Source organism: Anastrepha obliqua, chromosome 3 (genome assembly GCF_027943255.1).
Source record: "Anastrepha obliqua isolate idAnaObli1 chromosome 3, idAnaObli1_1.0, whole genome shotgun sequence".
Lineage (NCBI taxonomy): Eukaryota > Metazoa > Arthropoda > Insecta > Diptera > Tephritidae > Anastrepha > Anastrepha obliqua.
In genome coordinates, this window is record NC_072894.1 from 124499970 (window position 1) to 124519269 (window position 19300).

Sequence of the window (19300 nt, forward strand, 5' to 3'; positions counted from 1 at the left end):
GTTTCATCCCCAACGTTGAAGCTTGGCTCCAGACAGAGCTCGGAGAAGTAGACTTCTATCTCTGCCAAATCCTGAGCGGTCATGGCTGCTTTAAAGCGTACCTTCACCGCTTTGGACACGAAGAAAGTCCATACTGCGAGCAGTGCACACCAGCAGTTGAGGAGGACGCAGAACATGTGCTTCTCACGTGTCCCCGCTTCAGAAGAGTAAGGGCTAAACTGGAAGACAACCTTGGCAGCAGCATCACCCTTCGTATTTAGTATTGAAGTAAATTTCTGCAAAACATAATATGTAAATCGCAAAAACGAACTGTTCTCGGCAGTTTTTTTAGCGTCTTATTTCTAGCAACCCGCAGTTTCCCGTCTTTCAGTTCCTCATAAGTCCAGGGATTGGCAGTTCTGTCAAGTACACAAACGAGTTCCTGAGTTCTAACATGAAAGAATTTCGCCTCTTACAATCTATGGTTCACACGGCAACAAAGTGGCATTGCTAGTGCAAGTACTGCATTGATTTTTTCTTATATCACCAAAACAATTCCAATTTGGTCGTAAAAAAACCGTAGTTACGCCAGCAAATCCGCTGATTCGCTGAAAATCGATGTGGCCGGTTAACGTCTGATGCTCTCCACACCTTCCAGATTCTCTCCACCGGATTGTCATTCTGAGAGACAGTCAGGTGGCACTATCATTCGTTGAAGATAAGTCCTCACTGCTCCCTAAGTGTATCGAGAAACTGAATTTGTTAGGAACGCACACTCGCATCCGGCTCATATGTCTGCCAGGACACAGGGGTATAACTGGGAACGAAGTAGCGGATACATTGACTACAGTGACCGCGGTCTTGTTACTAATAGCACTCGAGCTCTTTCTTGATATGTGGTAACACATTCAAGGAGAAGCTTAGGAGTGACGAGCTAAGGCTAAAGGATGTTCACCAACTATCATAATAACGCTATATTCATTGTAACTTGTTTTGCAATTTATCACAGAATTTATGGCAAGACTAAGTACATATATATTTATTTATTCCAGCAAAAAATAAAAAAAAATTAATTTGCCTAATTTACATATCTTTCTGGCGATACTTATAGTTAACTGATAACTTAGTTATGTACATATTTGTGCCCACCCGCCGGAGCGATCCCGCTTTGCCACTCCTCACGCACAGTGCAAAGTGAAAAAAGAAAAGCTTACGCTAGCGCTTTAGCTGCTTCATTTAGCTGGCAATTTAGCTGCTTCATTTGTAATATTAATTTTTATAGTAGCAATTTTTTCCTTGAACTGCATGAAACTAACCTTAGCATAATATCGTGCGGACCGCATACGATTTGCAAATATTTCCTACGTCCATTATTAGAGTCTGCAAATTTTGCTCAAGCACTTGTGCCACTCAAAATAAAGATGCGTTCAAGGGCTTTATAACGTCAAGGCTATAATTTACTTAATGGCAACTAATCTATATACATACATATGTATGTATGAATGTAAGCGTGCCTGCTTAATATTTTTGAATGGGCTGGACGCGTTCAAGTTGCTTCTGTCGTTACTAAAACACAAATAAAGCGAGCAATTTTGCAAATAAGCCACTTACAATCACAAAAACTAGACAGATGAAATAAAAAGAAAAATGCATAAAAAGAAAACAAAACCAAAAACCAAAATATATACATTTTTTTTAAAGCCAAGTTAAAAAGCATGCAGATACTTTTTTGTTATTGTTATTTTTTTGCCTTTGTCAGATTGCCGGTTTTCTTTTGAATTTTTTATATTTTATAACACAAAATTCCGCACGTATTGATAAGAGATTGATTTTTGGTTGCTATGTATTGGTATGATTTGCTAATGTTTGCGTCAAACTGAATGATCTTGTTTATCATCGCTTTGTGTTTTGAACTCACACTTAAACATATTAAATCTAGCCACAAAGTATTGAAATGAAATAAAAATGATGATAGATGGCTAAAAATCCAAATAAACGAAGGTCACTCAGCTCCCAATAAAATGCTTTTTAAATTTTTTTCGAAAACAATTCGATACTCGCTTGATAAACTGTTTTCAAATCACACTTCGATTCAAAAACGACTTCAACAGCTGAATTTTATTTATAAAAACGTGGTATTTATATATGTATATATTTTTAGCGCTCAATCTCTATAATATTTCTTTGGCTATACGAGTAGAAATAAACTTTGAAGAAAAATTGAGAACCATAATTTTTGTGTTTTTTTTCTCTGTTTAGTGAAGCGTTTACTGAACGTAAACATATTTTCCCACTCACATCAAAAGTACGAAGAAGCTGTCAACGATGCTCTCCTTTATCGAGTTTTGATACCCTAATTATTTTCTAACATACGTTTTCGGAATGATTGAAATATGTAGACTAGCATCCACCATTACATTTGGCAAAGAATTTTAAATATTCTATTCATTTAATTTATCAAATAATTTCCTCATGAAAACATACTTAGGTACAAATGTATTTATTTATTTGCACATAGAAAATATAACTAATTAATGTATGCCAACACATAGTTGAAACACTCGAACAAGCATTAAAGATATCAGCCATAAAATAATCCGAAAAACCGTTTCTAGAAATTACACAAAGTTATTTTTAAAGAAAATCCACCTAAACCATTGCCGGCAATTAACAATGTGTGCGCCAACGCCATATGTACATAGGTATGTACAGTATTACACAGAATTAAGTTTACAATGAGCTACAGTGCTATGCTATTACTGAGATCATTTAAGGGGAGAGCCTGGTTTATAAGGTAAAAAAAATCAAATTTTTTTTTTCGTTTTAAGCGATTCCTAATATATTTCAGAATATTCACACAAAGTTACAGAGCCGAATTCTCAATATTTCCGTAGATACAAAGTCAAAGGTAGGCGAGCGTTAGGTAGTTACGCTGTGACTGGACAGCTATAGTACAAACTTTATCTTCTTTTCTCGACTTTTCATTTTTTTGATTTCTTTGAATTGGCGTACACGAATGAAAAAAAACTAATGAACCTTTTGAAATGAATCATAGCTTGTTCCCTTCAGTATTAAATTCTCTTCTATTTGAACTAACAAAATAGATAAAAAAAAAATTTTTCAAGATTTTTATACCAAGTTGAAGTGATTTTTTTTTATAGAAAGGCATTTTTTTCTTTAAAACCTCCAAAAAGTTGAAATTTTGGAATTTCTCAGTTTTCTTAGTTCATCTAGAATAAAAAATCATGATAATTAGAAATCCATTTGAATTTTTTGCTTTAGATAATAATTACGAAGTGTATCTTGTACGCCAGTTGGAAACTTCAGCGTTGCAGCGCTCTACTAATTTCTATGTTAAACATTTTTTTTTTTCAAGTTATTTTAACCAGTACAAAAATTTTGTATACTTTTTAAATGTTCATTAAAAGATAAAAAAAACGTTGCAGTGCTAAATTAATTTTTTCCTTAAAAAAAAAAAATCGCAAAGAGATGCAATGTTTAGACCTCATAAACCAGGCACCCCCCTTAAGCTTTTAGATATATAAAATTAAGTTTCCGAATCAATGTTATGTTTTACGATTCCAATCCAGTTGTTGAGGAAACTGTGCACTCAAAATTATCACGTTTTATCAGACATTTAGTAAATTTATAAGATAATTAAAAAACAAAATTCTTTCACGTTCGTAGGTCTAGGATGGTAAAATTTAAGCAATTACCACTCAAAGAACGCAAGCCTGTAAACGAAATGCATCAACATATTTTTATAAAATCGCGTACTGCTTTCGTGAAATACTTTCGGACGTACAAGAATCATTCACGGACAAATCTTATGAAACGAATGGATTAGCCACGAGTTATGAGAAGATATTATGAGAAATGAGTTGGGGATGATATTAAAACTGTTGAAAATTCAATTTTCTTTAATTCAGCCACGAAAATGTGTGACGATTGCAAAGTGAAATACATGAAAACCCTTCAAAATAAATTCTCAAATGTTAGTACGAAGCAGAAAGACATGGCAGGATGCCAAGAAATGTCAAACGTTAGCATGCTCAATATGAAAAAAAGGATGGAATTTTACCAAAATCATGCTATGCAGTCACAAGAATTCTGGAATAAATCACATTGGAGAAATGCATCTATGATCTGGTTGAAATCTTCTCTTGGCAAGGTGGGCGTATTCAAGAAAACGGAGGAATGCCCATATTTAAAGCAGCTAAAAAGGGCCGTACATACCATAGCATTTCCACAAGTGAACGAGAGAAATTAGTAATGCTAGAAAATTACATGCCAATATTTGCTGAGACATTCTTAAACAAGTTGTATTACCTGAAGTAAAGAGGCTGATAAAATTTATAACTACGTTTTAGACTTGCAAAAAACGATAGTAACACTTTAACACTACAACGAAATATTTACTTTGAGGAAGAAATTCAAATTTTTTTAAATGGTTACCTCAAAGATCGGACCTACAGGCCCCATTAAAAATGCTTGGGCAATATTCAAACTGCGCCTCAAACTACCAACGATTTGTAAAAATATATTCTTGAAGCTTGTCCTGAAATGTCTTTGGATGAATACAAAAGGCTTGTCAATACGCTGAGTGATCGTTTCCATAAGATTCCTTCGCTGAGAAGCACTATTAATTTTAGTAGAAACTTACTTTTGTAACCTTTTTTTACATGTCTTTCGGTTTTATGTGTAACATTTTAAAATATAATTGGAGCTCTATTAAGTTTTTTTATACTTTTTAATGCAGCAATGTTTGTGTTAATAATTCAAGAAAATAAATATCAATACCTTCATTCATAAAAAAATATACTGCCTTGGGTATAAACTTGAACAGTGTCAACTTATTTATGTGATGTACTGTTTGCACTCTAAAAGTATTTGTATGGCTACGTACGTCTGTGAACCTCTTTGCTGTTGTCATCGACACATTGACCGTGACAAAGAAACTTATAAAGACGCCGGCACTATGGTCTACAATGTTGAAATTTGTACATAACTACATAGCATACAATGAATACAGTTGTTCGCACGTGGCGCTGAAGTCTAGCGATACGTAGGAATACGAACGTATAGCAAGCAATCAATGCAGCCAATGCCTAAGGATGGAAATTATACAGCGAAATATCGGTGTATCGATGTATCGGAAACAAAACTGCTGTTATCTGTCATTTTTAGTAACTTTGAATTCTTTTTATAAAATTTCATACTTTAAGTGAAGGAATGGGAAATGAAACACTGCATATTTATTATTCATTCAAATTTACGGTATCGGCCGCATGAATAGTAGCCCAATGTATATCGAATCATCAGTATTTTTCAAACGCATTTTTCGAAATTGAATTCACTTCTCGGCGCGAATTTTTTTCATAAGTGTAAGAAGAAGGTGCCGGAAAAACGGAATAGACGAGTACAGTTTTACGATGAAAAAATGTTGTGAATTTTCATCGCGCCATTTTATTAATAGCTCAAACAAAAATATTGTCTGAAAATGAGTACCTCTTAATGGCAAAAGAAGTTTTGGATAGAAAAACAAGTCATCCGTAGCCCTTTCAAGGGATGATAGGATATTATGCGTTATAATGGTGCAAAATGCATGCATTTTTTGTCACAAATTTGTCCTTTTTCGAACACTTTTTATCCGAAACGGCAAATAACATCTAGATAATATGGTTTGTTTAAGGTCTACAATTTTTTCTTTTTCTAATTTTGATAGTCCCTTTCATTCGAAAAGTTTTTGAAATGATCAATCTCTGGCATTTTTTGTCTTTAACTATTGCGTCTTCGAACTATTGAGTTTCAATTAGAAATAACACGAAAGAAAAATTCAGAGAGTTTAGTCTTGATACCATTTCCGATATTCCCCAATTTTCTGTGATCACTCTGGAAGAGTCATAGAAGACTCCTCAGGAATTTTCTGAAAGCACCACAGAATAATATTTTGAAGAGCGAATCATACACAAATCAACTGGATGACTCGCCGCAATTTAGAGCAGTCCAGAAAAAGTATTCCCTTGTGATCGAATTTATCGCCCTGGGAATTAAATATTTTCTAGACAACATGAAGTTAGTTAGTTTCCAAACTTAATTGTTTGGTAGTCGTATTAGTCCAGGTGGTGACATTCTTTTGAATTTTCATACTTTGATTATATGGCATAAACAAGCAAGAGAACTGTTTCTCCCCTTAGTCGCTCGATGCTTTAACAAGTGTTATTGTTTTTTTTTTGTTTTGTAATATACATTTTAATTTAAATGAAACTTAATTTAGAACTTCATTTAAAGCTGATTATTTTATTTAAACAATATATAACAATTAGTTATAAGTTAATTGGAAAATTTAAAAATTCAAGACTCAAATCGTTCGTTCGTTGTTCGATTGCTGAAAGGTGCTGGCCCAATGCAGGCTGGCTTTGCTTGCTTGGCTTCGATAACTGTCAAAAATTATTAGAACAATACTAAATGGGAACAAATGGTAGCCTTACTTGAAGTATGGCTAATTTTCAACTAACTCAATGTTCTATTTGGCAGAGCTTTTGACATTAAGAATTAAAACTTTCTAAAAATTAAAAAAAAAAATAGAAAAGAAAAACAATATCTTCACACTTTTACGGCCACAAAACTCTTATAGTCCTTATGTTACGGGTACTGCTTTTAGAAGATAATTTGAACCCTAAAGCAACAGGCTTGATTTCAATGGTTTTCATTTAAGTTTCTTATAAGTGAACCAATCTTTCTAATCTGCATAAATCAGAGAAGCCGCTGAAGTGATTCTGATGAAATTTTGGTGAGCTGTTATGAGTTCCTAAGCAACGACAGGTGGGCATTCCCACTACTTAGGACTGGTAGCGGCAGGCTAATCACCTACCCTGTTAGAAAGCAAATAGATTAACGAAACCAATGCAATGAACAAGGAAAAAAACAAAAAAAAATAAATTATGAGTTTGCCCATGAATATTAATTTGCATGCTCAAGGTAGAGCTGAAGTCGAGAGATTTCTACAAAAAAATTTACAGTCCAATTTTATTCATATTCAGAATATAAAGGGTTTTTCAATAAGGGCGGGTAGATGTGCAGAATGTCAATCGTGGCGTTTGCTGTGTGGCACGTAGCGCCGTCCTACTGGACCCATAAGTCGTCTAGGTCCATATGGTTCAATATGGGCCATAAGAAATTGGTTATCATCGTTGGGTAGCGCTCGCTGTTGACGGTGACCGCCTCACCAACGTCGTTTTCAAAAAAGTACTGACCAATGAGGCCGCCGGCCCAAAATCCACACCAAACGGTAAATTTTTGAGGATGCATTATCACCTGGGAACCTCGTGTGGAATAGTGTCGTCCCATATACGGCAATTTTGTTTGTTAACACAGCCATGACTAAAGATGATTTTTCGCCCAAAACTGGGGTTCTCTTCCAAACGATTCGAAGCCCAGTCAGCGAACAAACGGCGTTGTCTATGGTCATCAACTTTGAGCTCCTGGGTCAGTTGGATCTTGTACGGGTGTAGGCCCAAGTCCCGACGCAAAATTCGCCAAGTTGAAGTCTGCGAAAGGTCAAGTTCTTGTGCACGGCGAGGAATAGATTGCCTCGGGTTCTGCTGTACACTTTCACGGACCGCGGCAATGTTCTCGGCTGATCTTGCGTTCCTTGAACTTACGGGTGTTGGCTGATTGTTTACTGACCCGGTCGTCTCAAATTTAGCCACCAACCGTTGAAGAGTCGATTTTGAAGGGCCACCACGTCTACCGAAAAATGGGCGAAATGCGCGCAACGTTTGCGTTAATGAACACTCATTTTGATAATAAAGTTTTATCATTTGAACGTGCTGTTCAATCGTGTAACTTGCCATGATGATTTGGCATAAGCAACTGAATCATAAACAAAAAATTTGACAGACGTCACCAAAACAAAATGGTTGCTACAGGGCGCCAAAATCGACCCGCGCCAATTGAAAACCCCTTTATATTGGCTAGATGAAAAGCGATATGTTTCCAATGAATAGTTTCTTCATATACAGATATTACAAAATGAATGTTAACTAAATAAATACTCATTGAATACTACATAAAAACTAGTGTAAATAAAAAATATGTCCCAAAACAGAATATTTTAAAGAAATCCGTATATATTCGCCAATTATTTATTTCTAAATATTTTTTTTAATTTATATGGGTGTGTCTTTTGCTATCTTCTTTTCATTAACTTCTAGAATTACAAACTTTCTTATAGATCACAACTACTAATAGGTTTCCAGTTTGAAATTGCAAATCGATTTTATAACGACCCCTTCTCTAGTCTCGTTGTTTAAAAAAGAAAAATCAATGATTTATTTGTTTCTCTAAATATGGCTGAGTAGACAATATTCTTCACGCTCTTCGTGCACCTCAAAGGATAACATTATTTAGCCGATACGTGGCAAAAAAATTAAAGCAATTTTCGGTGGGCGTCTTTGAATGATAAATTAAATTGCAAGTCGCTGCAAAAACGTTGAAAGAAAAGCAAGAGCAAAAAAGTAAATATTTTGGGTTAAATTAAAAACTAACAACAATACGAGGGTGGATTGATAAGTCTTTAGAATTGCGACATCTATCGGTCATTAATTTACTTAATTATTGTGATCGTTAAAAGTGAACTGTCAAAAGCGACCTGTCAAAATTTCATAACATATGGTCAAACGGTACTTTTTTGAGAATTATTTTTGCAAAACATTATTGTATTTTTATTTCATTTGAAATGTTTAAACCAGAAACAAATTATTGAGGAGTTGCAGACAGTATTAGGGGAACATGCACCCTCAAATGCAACAGTTTACAATTGGGTAAACGGGTTTAAACGTGGTCGGATAAGCACCAAAGATGAGCCACGCTCTGGGAGGGCAAAAGAGGAACGACTCCAGAAACGGTGGAAAAAGTGTACAAAATTGTCACACAAGATCGAAGAATTAAATTGAGAGAAATTGCTGACATTGTGAACATTAGTTATGAACGTGTGCATAACACAATACATGATGAATTGGGTATGAAAAAGCTTTCAGCAAGATGGGTGCCGCGTTTGCTAACTCCTTTGCAAAAAATGAACCGAATGTCGACTTCAAAAGTTGGTTTAGACATTTTTAACAGAAATCCATCGGATTTTTTGCGTCGTTTCATAACGATGGATGAAACGTGGCCCCACCACTATACACCAGAGTCTAAAGAACAGTCCAAACAATGGGTAGAACGTGGCTCAAGTGCTCCAAAGAAGGCAAAGGTCGTTGCATCAGCTGGTAAGGTTATGGCATCTATTTTTTGGGATGCACAAGGTATAATTTTCATCATTATGAATATTATTCATCTTTGTTGGATACATTGGACCAAAATATTAAGCAAAAATGGCCACATTTGAAGAAGAAGAAAATCCTCTTTCATCATGATAACGCTCCTTCACATTCATCTTGGAAAACGCAGGAAAAAATAAATGAGTTAGGCTATGAATTGCTCCCTCATCCGCCATATTCGCCAGATTTAGCTCCCAGTGACTTTTTCCTTTTTTCAAATATGAAAAAATGGCTCGGCGGAAAAGGATTTGTGTCAAATAGTGAAGTTACAGCTGAAACAAATGCTTATTTTGAAGGTTTTGAAAAAACTTGTTTTAGAGAAGGAATAAATATGTTGCGTTGGAAAAAATGTATTGACTTAAAAGGAGATTATGTTGAAAAATAAATAAATTTTTTATTAAAAAACCAATGTCTAGTTTTTCATTCTAAAGACTTATCAATCCACCCTCGTAAATCAATGCATGCATATGTTCCCATAAACTTTAGTATGCTGCTTTTGTCGCTTAAATAAAACATAAACACAAACGAAAAACCACAAAATCTAGAGAAACCATGCGAGGCAAGCGAAGCGAATACTTTCAACGTTAGCCAAAAACAATTTTGTTTTGCTTTTTACTTTGATTTTACATATTTATATATGTACATATGAATAGGTATGTAAATTTCTTGTGCTTAAATTTTCGGTGCTTATTAATTTGCACTTCTATGTGGCGCGCAGTGATCAACACGTTATTTTTTTATACTTATTAATTATATTGTTTTATGATATTTGTCCAATATTTTTTTATACTTATTAACAAGCCGATAGTCTTAGTAGCTAGTGCCTCTTTTTTGTAATATAGTTATTTATAATTATATTTCATTATTAATAAATAAATAAATATACTTATTAAAAATAAAAGTGCTAAGCCTGAGTGCAATTATTCATAGTAAGCAGAATTCAACGAAACTGCCAAAAATGTATTTTATATAATATTAATTTAAGCAAAATAACAAAAATTTTAAATCTACTGTAGCAGTAAAATTTCAACTAAAAAAAAAAACTTTTTCTTAATAATTTATTAATAATACAGAGGCTGAAAATAAATTTGTCTTATCTAGAGGATTAGCAACGTACACTGTCGTATTTAGGTACGCATATACATATTTCATTCACCAAAAGAATGCGTTATGTCCATTAGAGTGAGCTACATTTTTTTCTTTACTTAGTTTCGGCGACTGAAGTATTCTGCTGAAAATTCTGAACAAAAAAACCATAGAAACATAGCTCTAAAATGGCTTTCCAGGCTTCTTATTTCTAATTTAACTTATTAGTCCCCAATCACTTTTATTTTTTCGATTTTAGTTACATTTTTGGAAAAAAATTTGAATACGAGAAATTAGTTTTTAATATTTATTTTGTTCAAAACCCCCTGCTAGAGAGCGTAGCATCAATTACAACCTGCAGTTTTTCACATTAAGCCAAATTCTGTGCCAACTTACCAATTGAGGTCTGTGGGCTACATGCTTTCATTGCATGACTCAGATGACGCAATGACAACTAATTATAATAGGGAATGCACTACAACCAAGGCAATTTTAAGCACATTTTCAATCTTCGATTTAGACTGTCTAACGCAAAAAAAAACATAGTTCTGCTAAAAGTTTTTTTCTATTATATACGTTACATTACATATGAAAAATAAGTGGCAAATGCCTCAATACAACATATTTGAGTGGTAATGGGAAATTGAGTGGAAAAATAATACGTTTTGTTCGAGATTGTGACTCTATGTTATTAATTACTCACTAATGAAGCGCAATTACACGCAGGGGAAGACCGAGTACCAACTTGTGTGCTAAGAGGAGCCCAAGTTGCATTCAAACAACGCAAAAAAATTAAATTTCGATACATTTTTTTTGAAAGCTTTTACTTTATTACTCGTATAATCTAACTTATTTAAGCTATTGTTTCGTTCAACTAGAAATATAGTACAGTCTACTCTTTATTAAGCGGACACTTAAGAGACTGAAAAATTTGCCCGCTTAGGGGGGTGTCCGCTTAAGGGAGGTGTCCGTTGGGAGAGAGTAAACTAATCAAGTCTTCTTCTTCTTCCTCGTCCTCGCCATGGTCCCTTCGTTGGGGCCGGCCCTCCTCGTACACAATCTCGAGGTAACTCGGTCCTGGGTAGTCCCTTCGTTAACTTTGCTTCCCTGCATATCGCTTTTAATAGTGTTTAACCAGGACGTCAAGGACAATTTCTCAATTAATGGAGCCACATGGCAGCTACCTCTGATGTGTTTATTACCTATCTTATCCAGTTTTGTTACGCCCTATGCCCATCGCAGCATTCTCATCTCCACCACATCGATTCGTTGTTCCTGTTTAGCAGACAACGGCCAGCATTCTGAGACATACACCATTGCAGGTCTAACCACAGCTTAATATTTTTTGCCTTTAACTTTATTGGCATCTTTTTGTTAAAAAAGACTCCTTGTAAGCGGTTCGTCACTTCGCGGTTTAATGAGCAATCATTGCTTATCTATGCATAATTCTCTTAAAAAAATTAAAAAAATTGAATCAGATTTAAAATCAATTCACGAAATTTTTCTTGATATGGAGAAAATGTGAAAGAAAGAAGTAATGAAGAATCAAATGAAATATCTAACAGTTTCAAGCTTGCATTTTATTATATTAAAATTTAACGGGCAATAAAACTACGTAATCAATTTTATTTTTATTCTGATAGCAAAATTTTAAACTTTAATGAAAATTTTTCCTATTTTTATAATTTTTTATAAAATTTGAAATTTGGATTAATATGGATCTTTAAGCAGTGAACTATATTTTTTTGCAAAAGAAATAATGAACATAAAAAAAGAAAAATAATCAAAACTGGCAAAAATATAGTAAAGGATCTTTTAAAAGTGACGGCTAAATGTCACTAGTAAATAATTCCTAGGCGGTACCTTATTGTCATCTTTTATATTTGTCAAGACAGATGCATAATTTTATAGAACAAGACATTTCATTTATTTTTAATTTTACAATAATATTTATTTAAAAGTCGTGAATTTTTTGGAGAATGGAAAAAGAACAGATAGACGAAAAACTGGACGTTTTGTTGAGAGTATAGCTGCTGTAGTGCAAAGTGTTACTGAACAACCTCCTACATCGATATAACAATTGGGCATTCTTGAATCGACAGTTTGGCGGATTTTAACTGTAGATGTACTCATGGTGCACATTTAAATGATGTTATCTTTCACATATAATAAAGAGCCGTATCTTGAAAAAAATTGTGAAACCCGAAAATTTGTTCGTCTTCTGAAAGATCCTTTAAATTTTTTTGCGCGCTGTAATATGTGTTTTCAAGCTAAGACAGATGCCTTCAACAGCTCACCCAATAAATAAAATTTAACTATCTGTAACATGCCACTGTACCCTAAGACACGACATAAACAGAATTAGTCTCTCTGAGACCATCATCTGCCGTTTATATCAAATGGATACTGATAATTCACAGACATCCTTTGTAAATGTCATGCACTAGGCAAAAAACGGCTACACCACCTTGGTGGTATTGCCGTGCCTCCATATAAATTATGAACCAATAAGCCGCAGGGTGCCTCCGAAGTCCTTGCACAATAGATCTCTTTTGGTCGCTGTGCGCAATAGCCTAGCAATAATAATAGAAACAATATGTGACATACATATCTGTTTCTTCTTCAGTGCTTTTATCCCATTTCACTTGCGGTTAGCTCTCCTAGTAAGTAATAATAATGTTTGGCTCGTCTCGGTGTTTAAGTTCGCACATTTCATATCACTTTCTTTCACTTCGTACTTCGTCCTTGTACTATACGTTGTGGCTGATCTAAGTTCCTTGGCGCCGTGGTGATGTTTAGCACGTTTTTTTGTCATATCTGGTTCAGGCTTCCTCTAGAAATTCCCATACCAACGAATACGACTTTTTTGTATTTTTTTCTCAATCGGCGCAATTTTAAGACTTCCATCAATGAATCGATTAGGCACTTTGTCCAGCATTGTGACAGAGACTGACGATCTCAACATTTTAATTTGTGCCGCTTGAAGTTTTCTTTCGAGTGAAGTTTTTTGTCCTCTATCCACCACTGGAGCATCCGCTCTCTAGGTGTTTCAGGCTCCCCCGAGGATATCTGTAACATATACTTCAGATTTATTCACCTACACACCTTCCAAAAAGTAACCTGGCCTTGACCTTTTCCCTGGGGAAGTCCTAAAACAGCTCCCACCAACTACTCTAACTAAATTAACAGAAACTAGGAAAGCTACAACAAGCCAGGAAATCCAGCACACCATGTATCGTCATATTTACCTATATCACTCCTACCCATATTATGAAAACTACTCGAAAAATTACTTGTTAAAAGCTTTAACAAAGTTATTGAGCAGGGGAACCTGTTACTAACGCATCAATTTGGCTTTTACCAAAAACATTCAACAACCGATCAAGTCCACAGGCTAACTCAAGTTATAGAAAACGCCTTCGAAAAGAAAAAGGTATGCTCCGCTGTGTTCCTAGATGCATCCGAAAAGGCATGTTACGATATTTTAAGATCCTATTTATCTGATCGCTTCTTTCGAATTAAATACGACGACGCGTATTCTGACCTAAAACAAATTAAAGCTTATGTCCCACAGGGTAGCGCTTTGGGGTCTATCATTTACCTCATAAGCGATTTGCTTACCCTTTAGAACTGCGTCAGAGCAACGTTTGCAAACGACACGGGTATCTTGTCAGTTGCAAATACACAGATTGAGTCAATTGCAAATCTTCAAAAACATTTCTGAGTGGCCTGTTACTTGGCGCATTAAATTAAATCAAACAAAATCAATTCATATCGACTTCACGTACAATGGAATGAGATATCTTCCTCTATATATAAATGACAATTCTCGTATCACAGTACGGCTAAATACCTGGGTATGACTTTTGACACCAAACTCATACAGAGTGCTCACGTAAAAAAGAAAAGAGAAGAACTTGACATTAAATTCGAAAACATATATTGGCTTAAGAGTAATCGATCCGCTTTATCCACTTATAATAAGGTATTTCTCTAGAATCAAATACTTAAACCATTTTGGACGTATGAAATGCAACTACGGGGTTGCTCAAGCTGCAGCATTATACTTCAAATCCAAATATTCCAAAATAAAGTCTTGCGATGCCCTACTAACGCGCCTTGGGATGTACGCTTCATTGAACTTGAACGCAATCTTGGCATAGAACCAGTTGCCGTCGTAATTCAACAAACTGCCGTACCTCACATGAATGAGCTATCTCATCATGTCAAACAATAAACCCTAAGCTGATTTAATGAACAAATGAACTTAATGGACCCACGGACGAGAAATTTCGGGGACTGCCAGTAAATATAACCTACAAATTATACAGAGAAGTCAATCTGAGATGTTAAGGACAATCACAAACGCAAATTGGTACATGTTTTTTTTTTTTTATTCCCCATTTATTTTATACATCTGTCCTTTGACATTAAATTCGTTGCTTAACAAATTTGGCCAGGATTTACATACATCGCTTAATGGCCAGTGTCAAAAGCGATAAAATTAAAATAAACGAAATAATAGCAATTAAATAATATACAATAATGTAATACAAGTTTCACTTTACATGATTACATTTTACAACTATTTTTAATTATTTTTTTTTTACATATTTATGGTTTTTTAGCATTTATCATACTAGGTCGCTTGGTCGGGTTCTCTTTAAACGTCTTTTCCCGTTTCTTTCCCTTTCAAGAAGTTTGTTGATTTCTGCATTACTGTGTGTGTGTATTTTTTCAAAGTGCCTTGTTGTTATCTTTTTGATTTCTTCGTCTACTCTTGCTATATTAAAAGTCCTGTGGATGTCATCATTTTTCGTGTACCTGTCAGACATGGTCAAAATTCGAAGAATCTTGAGTTTTTTTTAGCCGTTCCCCACACCTGTAATCCATATAGGCAGATTGGTTTAATCATAGTTTTGTACACTAACAGCTTGTTCTGTATAGTGAGTCTGGATTTGGAGCAGACTAACCAATGAAGTTGATGCTTTCCATTTCAATTCAACCGGGCTATTCGGGTCATGTTCTTCGATTTCGATATAACTGAAATATGTTGCTCTCTGGTCAAAATAATGAGACACGTATTTTTTTGTTCGCCCGAAAAAAAATTTCTTCAAGAGTTATCAGCAATTTTATTTTTCGGCTCAAACTCGATTTTTTTTAATTATATAAGAAAACAATTTTTTTAAATGCCCATAACTTAGTCAAAAATGAGCCGATTTTAATAATTCTGGGTTCAAAATGATCGTAATTACTTACACGAGCGACTTCATGTAGAAACAATTGCAAAAAAGTAGTTGAAAATTTTTTATTTAGCAAAAAAGAAAAAAAAGAAAATTTTTTCGAAACTCAATATTTCAAAAAGTGAATTTTTGTTTTTTTATAACTTTTTCCAAATCAAAAGGGCATCTCAAACTTTAATTGAGCTGAATGCCTAGTAGCTAAAATGCGTTGTTTTTGAGTAATGAATTTTTGAGTAAAAAACCTGTTTCGCACTTTTTGTTTTTTGCAAAATAAAAAATTTTCAACTACCTTTTTGCAACTGTTTCTACATGAAATCGCTCGTGTAAGTAATTACGATTATTTTGAACCCAAAATTATTAAAATCGATTCATTTTTGATTAAGTTATGAGCATTTAAAAAAAAATTTTTCTTATATTATTAAAAAAAAATCGATTTTGAGCCGAAAAACAAAATTGCCGATAAAGCTTGAAAAAAAAATTTTTCGGGCGAACAAAAAAATACGTGTCTCATTATTTTGACCAGAGAGCAACATATTTCAGTTACATCGAAATCGAAAAACATGAAACGAATAGCCCGGTTGAATTTAAATGGAGAGCATCAGTTGTCGAAGTTTTTCTTTTATTTGTTTAACCTTTTGCTTTATGTGGTGATTCCAATTTAGTTTGGAGTCCAAGTGAATTCCCAGATATTTAGTAGTTGATTCTATTTTAATTGCTTTATCATTTATTTTAATTGGAACTGCGGTAAATTTTGTTTTGTTAGTAAGTATAAACTGTACGGTTTTGTCTTCATTTATTTTTAGGCACCAGTTATCAAACCATTCCTTAACTGCGTTTGTGTATCGCTGCAGTTTTTCAGTAGTGATATTTAAGCTTTTGTCCGATGCCAGTAGTATTGTATCGTCTGCGAACGTAGCAATTGAAGAATTAGTTTCGTCAGGAGGTGGTATGTCTGCGGTGAATAAAACATATAGTAGAGGGCCAAGAACACTTCCTTGCGGAACTCCAGCAGTTATTCGATGAATACCTGAACATTGATTGTCATATTTAATATAGAAGCTTCGGTCGGTTAGATAGCTTCTTATGATGAGATAGTAGTCAAAAGGTAGCATTCTTTTTATTTTGTGGAGTAAGCCTTCATGCCACACTTTGTCAAACGCTTTAGCTACGTCCAAAAATACTGCGGCACAGTATCGATTGTTTTCAAGGTCTGATTGGATTTGATTTGTAATTCTATGGATCTGTTGAATAGTCGAATGTTTTTTTTCTAAATCCAAATTGATGATCCGGTATTATACGTTTTTGGTCTAGAAGTTGGCTCATCCGATCATGCAGTAATTTTTCAGAAATTTTAGATATTGTCGGTAATAAGCTTATTGGTCTATATGATGACACGGTAGTTGGATTTTTACCCGGTTTTGGCAATGCAATAATCTCTGCCACTTTCCAGAGCTTCGGAAAGTATTGTACGTGAAACATTGCATTAAAAACGTTTCGCAAGTATATATATGCCTTGGTTGGTAGCTCCGCTAATGCTTTTCCTGTTATCATGTCATATCCGGGTGCTTTTTTATGTTTTATTCCTTTTTTGATGCAAGCTATTATTTCGTGTATATTCGTCCTTTTTATTTTTGTAAAATCATAGTGGAAGTTGTTTTGGTTGTTGATTTTCTTTTCTTCGTCACTTGATACAACTTTTTCAAAGTAATTTGCCAATGTGTTCTCTTTTTCCTCTTTTGTAACAGCCCATGAATTGTCATCTTTTTTTAGTGGTGGTTGATGTTTTATTTGAGTTTTTAATTTTTTAGTACATTTCCATAAAGAGTAGTTTGTATCTTGATAGGGAGTCAGATTCTTCAAATAGTTTTCGATTTCTTTTTTATTTCTCTTATTTAAGGTATCCTTAAGAATTTTTGTAGCTAAGTTTAGTTTTCTCTTGTCGTCAGGTGATCTAGTTTCTTGCCATCTTTTTCTTAACTTTCTTTTTTATATAATTTGCTTTTTAATAGTAATGTCAGTTGTTGGTGTATTGTTTTATTTGCTTGCTTTGGTGCCGATCTGATCCCTGCTTCTAGTACTACGTCATTGAAATGGATAATGGCACGTTCAATGTCAAGTTGCGTTTTTAATATCACATTTGGTATAAGTTGATCGTCAATATGGTGGCGGAATGTTTCCCAGTTGGTTCTGTCATTAAGTATGCGAAAAGATGTTTCTATACATTTTATATGACTTATGTACATATTCAAGTAATATCGGCGAGTGGTCAGAAGAAAGTTCATAGCACGACTGAATTGTCAATTGGTTATGGCTTATGTTTTTGGTTATGCAGAAATCGATCAAGTCTGGAATTTTCTTTACGTCAGTTGGCCAATAGGTAGGTTCTCCGGTACTTATAAATCTGCAATTGTTTTTGTTAATTGCGTTAATAAGAATACGCCCCTTTTTGTTGGTGAGTCTTGAGCCCCAATCAATGTGTTTTGCATTGAGATCTCCAGCTGCAATAAATCTATTGTTAAGCGTCTTTATGTATTTGTCATATTGATCCGAGTTTATTATGTGTCTAGGTGAAAAAAAAAAATTTAATATACAAACACCAAAGAAAATTTACCGTTAATTACTGTTATTTATTGTTAACTAGTTACAATGCAAATGGAAACAAAAAATGCGCTACTCGAAAATTCTCTTGAGACTTATGAAGAAAAGTCGTATTCCGGAAATACACAGAATGAGCTCTAAATAATTTCTGGCTGAGAGAAGAATTTCAGCGCGGTAGAGTCATAGGTAGTAATTGCGTTAAATAATTTTTAGAAACATTGCTGCTGAATATTTTGCTATGAATGGTAACTGCTACTCGTATATTTCCACCTGTGTTTAATCAGCTAAAATTTCATACTTACAGTGCAAGGTAAACTACAAATGTGAACGTGCCATTTCGGGTGAGTGATAGCGACCAGAAGAAAACCACCATGAACACGTTTCGCTGAGAGTGATAACCATATAAATACGTACATACATACATATATGTCCGTATGTATGTGGGTGTATATGAAATTTCACTTTACTAATTTTTGGCTCGCGTGTTTCTTTGTCACGATTATTGGCGGGCGCTATGTACACACACATACATAGACATAGAAGTTTCAATATAAATTATTCTAATTGTTCACGATAGCACAATGAGTAAATATATGTGAGCATAATTCGCAACGGATAACAAAATTAAAGTGGGGAAATATGGTTTTTTCTAGTATTGCATTGTTTATTCACGGGTATGATTTATTGGCATGGAATTCAAAACAAAGCAAAATAGAATTAAGGTAGTAGCTTTCGAAAGAGTCTTTAATACCTTTCAAAACTTCGTAGATCTGAGGCCGTTAAACCTTAGGCTCAATAATTTACCGAACAGATATTGCTAATCTTTTTGCCGAATTTTTCTGTTCAAATTTTTCAGTGCTCAATGCATATTCCATGCTTCAATAAATATATATAATTGGCGCGTACACATTTTCTGGGTGTTTGGCCCAGCTCCTCCTTCTATTTCTGGCGTGTGTCTTGATGTTGTTCCACAAATGAAGGGGCCTACAGTTTCAAGCCGATTCCGAACGGCAGATATTTTTATGAGGAGCTTTTTCATGACAGTAATACACTTTGAGGTTTGGCATTGGC

The 19300-nt window shown here is 34.4% G+C and overlaps 1 protein-coding gene and 1 pseudogene across 2 annotated transcripts in view; one reads left to right on the forward strand and one right to left on the reverse strand.

The window, feature by feature from the left end:
* The window catches only part of LOC129242196 (uncharacterized), a 60922-nt pseudogene that overhangs the window by 36846 nt on the left and 4776 nt on the right, over positions 1–19300 (reverse strand).
* LOC129242309 (organic solute transporter alpha-like protein) overlaps positions 1–19300 on the forward strand; it is a 78250-nt gene that overhangs the window by 25505 nt on the left and 33445 nt on the right. Inside the window, exon 1 of one of the 2 annotated variants that reach the window (XM_054878884.1) lies at positions 10377–10433. The exons of the other annotated variant lie outside the window; for it this stretch is intronic. The gene's annotated coding sequence lies outside the window, so the exon portion shown is untranslated. Of the gene's footprint in view, positions 1–10376; positions 10434–19300 lie in introns of those variants that run through there. 2 annotated transcript variants of the gene reach the window in all.